This window comes from Gavialis gangeticus, unplaced genomic scaffold (genome assembly GCF_001723915.1).
Source record: "Gavialis gangeticus isolate Ggan-Ray unplaced genomic scaffold, GavGan_comp1, whole genome shotgun sequence".
NCBI classification, from domain to species: domain Eukaryota; kingdom Metazoa; phylum Chordata; order Crocodylia; family Gavialidae; genus Gavialis; species Gavialis gangeticus.
The window spans coordinates 82,685,680-82,690,590 of record NW_017729031.1 but is presented as its reverse complement, the minus strand read 5'-3'; the positions used below and the strand labels follow the sequence as shown (position 1 = coordinate 82,690,590).

General features: G+C 44.7%; 1 protein-coding gene across 2 annotated transcripts in view; it reads left to right on the top strand.

Moving 5' to 3' along the window:
- Positions 1-4,911, top strand: part of FAM126B (family with sequence similarity 126 member B) — an 88,115-nt gene that overhangs the window by 25,128 nt on the left and 58,076 nt on the right. The window lies entirely within an intron of this gene.

Below are 4,911 nucleotides of genomic sequence, written 5' to 3'. Positions count from 1 at the left end.
CACAGCCTCAGTCTCTGCTTTACCTTTGCCTCAGTCTTCCCCCATGCTGTTCTGCCACTCAGCTCGGGGGCAAACTCTGTCTGAAGATTCTGACCCCTTCGCGGGGGACCGAGACCCCCAGGGACTCCAGGTTCCTGAGTTCACCCACAGGAAGGCACGTGCTTTTGTTTGCACTGAGCTGGGCCACTGTAACCACCTTGTATACCTGTGTGTGCCCCAGGGCTCTCTCTGCCAACCACTTTGTCCAGCACAGGATGATCAAACTGTCCATGTAGGCCAAGACCTTGGCCTCTCGGTTGCTGCTACCTGGAATGTGGACTCCGCAGATCCCTGGGTCCTGTCTCAGGTGCTGGGCCAGGGGCTTGATGGTGCAGATGAACAGGATCGGGGAGAACGGGCAGCTATGCCGGGCCCCTGACTCCACTGCAATCCGGGCACTTAGAAAATGGTTGATCTGTGCTTCACTGCTCGCTTCCATTTAGAGAGTCCTGATCCAGCCGATGAAGGTCAGGGGGACTCTCACCTGCTCCAGCATCTGGAACAAGAACTGGTGGGACACTCTGTCATAGGCCTTCTCCAGGTCCAGGTTTAGGATGGCAATGCTCTGCCCTCTCTCCCTCTCCAGCTGGAGCATGTCTCAGTTGCACCAGGGCTCTGTGATTCTGGTGTCCTGGCACCCCACATGACTGGTCCTTGTGGATGACTGCACCTAGGACAGATTCAAATTGCTCAGCCAAAACTTTGGTCAACAGCTTGTAGTTAAAATTCAGAGGGGCGATCAGCCTCCAGTTCTTCAACCCCTCCCTCAGATCCTTCTTGTACAGGATGGGCATGAGGCTCCCCTCCATCCCCACTCCCAGTCAGCCCTCCTGAAGGTGCTTTTGGAAGAGCTTCAGCAGGTTGGGGCCCACTAGATCCCAGAAGGTCAGGTAAAACTCCTTGGGCAGGCTGTCCAATCCAGGAGTCTTACTGTTCTTGAAACTCCAGAGGGTCCTCTTCAGCTCCTCCGGCTTCCAGTCCTTCTCCAGCTGCCGCTGCTCATCCTCCTCGAGGGTCTGGGTGAGGCTTCGCAGGCACAGCCGTATGGCTTCCAGGTCCACCGGCTTCTCTATGTACAGCTCCTGGTAGAAGGTGGCTGTTGTGACAAGCATGCCATCCTTTGACTGGTGCTCCACTCCTTCTCTGTCTCTTAGGCATGTCATGACCTTCTCCTTGCTTTTCTTCAGCCTGGAGAAGTAAGTAGATCACTCCTCCCCCTCCTCCACACAGGGGGCCCTGGCCTGGAAGATCTTTTTCCTGGCCTCCTTCCGGTACCAAGCACCGAGCTGGGCCTTCACCTCCCTCGTGGTCTCCCTTATGTCCCAGCCCACTGCTGCTTGCCTGTGCAGGTTCTGTAACTTACGGGTCAGGCGCTTGTGTTGATTCTGGTGGAAGAGGGCCTGTTGCTTACCCGCTCACTGGAAGAAGCCCCAGGTCCTTTTACTCTGGCCCACCACTTGGTCTGATTCTGATACAGGTCCCAGACATGTATCTTTTGCTTTTGTTTTTTCCTCTGTCCAAGAATACATGAGGGATTGTGGAGGAGGGTGTTTGGCCTGCTTGTTTTGATGCCTTCATCCTGCAGAGCACAAACTGATGATCTCTCCATATGTCTGATCTGCACGTAGTTCTCTGAATTCACTCCTGAAGCAGCAGCATCTGAAAGGGTTAGCAGTGTAATAATGCCCCTGTATAGGTCATCTGTAGCAAATGAACTTGGGACCCCTTTCTTTAAAAGGGAAGAGAAGTCACAGTACAGGGGTTAGAAGTTAAGGAAAGCTGTTTAGGCAGAGTATATGTGGAGGGCAGATTTGAATAGGTAAATCCAGAGGGAAGCTGAGCAGTAGTAGGTGTCTTGCAATAAGCTTTGAACTTTTGCTTGGTGGCTTCATCTTTTGATCAAGGTGCTTTTTATAAATACCTCCTCTCTCTTCCACTCCTTCTATGCCTTTGTTGAATTATAAATAAGGAGCTGTCAATAGTAGCAGCTTCCCCAATATGTTTTCTTACAGTAATTCTGTTGTCCAGACAGCTGACTGCACCTCTTGTTTTACTGGTAGCTCCCAGCCTTTTGCTGCAGTCTGCACTGACCTCTTGAAGAACAGAACACAGCATGTGGCAAATTTGTTCCAGCTGCTGCTTATGATATTGAGCTCCTCCCCACCCTCAGCTTCCTGATAAGTGGATCTAGTCTCTTTCTACACCATGGATGTGCAGCCAGGAGTGTGGTCACTGAGGAGGAAAAAAAAATATTAAAATATGTGAAGTTTTTTTAAACATTTTAATATTTTTGTTTAAATTCAGAAAGCTTATAAAGGGAACAAAGCTACATATTAGTCTCTTGGTATTTTTGTAAGAACCTAGGATTGCCAGGCATTATATTCTGAATTTTCCCTAAGTTTTCACTGCAGCTTTAGTTGTAAAGAGATTTTTCCTAATTTTCTGCCCTAAGCTGTTGTATAGTATTGCTGTGAACTGACAGACAACAATCTCATTTTACCTCCAAGTCAGCTGCTTCTCTGCAGATTACAACAGGTACTGCAGAGCTTCTTAGTACCACCAAGTAGAGAAGCTGACTACCTCACAAAGGTGTTGGGTCTAAAGTAATTGCTTTGAGATTTGTCAAATAAAAGGCATGGTAACTATGCCCTTTATTATTACTATTAATAATGAAACCTGGTCATCTGTGTTTGTACTAGCTCTCTTGAGCCCATCAGCTCCCTTAAAATATTTTAATAAAGCAGGAGAGGAAAGACTTTTATGGCAACAAGTCTAATTCAGTTTAATACATCTCTTGGAAGCTGGCTTTAGGGTCTGTTTCAATTCATATAAATTTCCAGTTGCCTATTTATGCATGGTTTTTTTTGTGTATTTTAGATACAGTTGATCAGTTTAGTGGATGATGTAGTGATTCAAAATATCAGTGTCACCTTTATGAGGAAGAAAAAGTGCTAGTGAGAAGTGCCATAGAGATGGCATTGGAAAAGGAAAGACTTTCTTTGACTTGTATATTTGCAAAAGTGGTAGAGCTCAGTTGCTGAGGTTAGTCTTTTGGCCAATTTACCTCCAACTTCCCTGTGAATCTCCCTGCCAATGATATCTGACCTATCCCTTTGGATTGCCAGCAATAGTGTTGGTATTCTTGATGCAGATGGATAGGCTCAGATCTATTCAGGTAGCTAGGATTCTAACTCCTACTTACTTCAGTAGCATCAAGCCATGACAGTACCTTTGTGGATATAGGCCTTAGTTTCTGGAGATTGATATCAAACCATAATTCATTTAAATGAGATGACTGAGCTCTTTGGGGATGGTGATAGCTTGGCATCAGTACTAACCTGCATTGAATTCAGACCACAGACTGAAGCCTCCTTTTACCCTGATGCATTTTGTCCTGACAGAATGAGGATTAGTTTCTTCATTTTGTGCAAGAAGTCTGATCTTAATTAAAACAAAGGAAATTTCTACTTTTTGTGAATACTAAGAAAGTTTGAAAACACAAACTCTAAAGGCTAAAAAATTAGGCAGATACAATACCCAAATATATTACTTTTATATTTATATTTATAATGATATTAGCTGTTTCATTTGGCTTTGGGGTAAAGGAAAAAGGGGCTGTGCTCAATTCTCTGCCCTTCTGCATAGATCGTTGTAGTAGAACATGGATATTTTGTGGGATTATATTCCTGAGCCCTCAGTAAAGATGATTTGTGGGTTTGTGACGTAACTACGGGCATACAGAGCCTCACCAACCAGTTTTGTAGGACCACTAAAGTGTTCTTTTTGCTGTGACTTTTTTATTTAAAAGGGTGCTGCTTTCAGATCTGCTACATAGAACAGTGCATGAGCTCTGAATGAAGAAGCAGCCTTCTTTTGAAGAAAAAGCTTCAGCAAACAGCTGAACAGATTGTTCTTAATTCAGTAAACTGCTGCAGATGACGTAGGCTGCAAACTACCTGTATATGACTGATGTGGATTCCTACTGTGTAAACTAAGCTCAAAAGTGTTGAAAAATAGGTCATTACTAGTGTCAGTTGCATTGATTTTTGATGTTGGCAACACTTGTGTGCAGATTAGACAGCCACTTCTCCTGTAGTTAGCACTTACACTGCCTTGTCAGTAATAGCTTGCAGGCATTGGGCAAATGGCTAATTTGGGACAGAATTGCCTGGAGCTATGGATACATGACTCTTATGCCAGTGAAACTTATCCAAGTGTAGAGTTACTCCTGACTCAAGGGATAGCTTTGTACTTCAGTAAAGTGACTGACACTAGTGGGCATGCCTCCTGATAGTTTTTTCCTGGTAAGAACATACAGGCTAGGGACAGAAATTACACAAACTGGTATAAATGATCAGAAACTGGTTCAAATGTGTGACACAACAGAAGCTCAGTGCAATTAAATTTTTTTCAAAATGGCTGAAACTCGTTTAAGATAAACCTGGATGGATGTAGTATCGGACTTTAACTGATTTAGGTTAAATCAGTTTATTGAACTTTGGTTCTAGATCCCCTCCTGATTTTGAAGTTTAACTCCCAGTCCCCTAGTATCCCAGGATGTTTTGCACCTCCCAGGAAACTGCCCGCGTCACAAGTTGGGTGTGCTAGCCTTGGCCTGAGCCGTCTGCTCCAGCTGAGCTGGGAGGCATGCTTTAGCACCCCTTGGCTTCTGGCCAGGGCCACTGTAGGCACGTGGCTGCATTTCTGGAATAAAAAATGAATTCCTTTTCACTTGCTTATTAGTTCAATCTGTGCAGTTTAGACTAACTTGCAAAGAATCTATTCAGCATTGGGCTTTTTGACTTCTGTCCTTAGCCATAGTAAAATACCTTCAAACAAATACAAGTGGAGCATATTAAAAAAAAAAAAAAG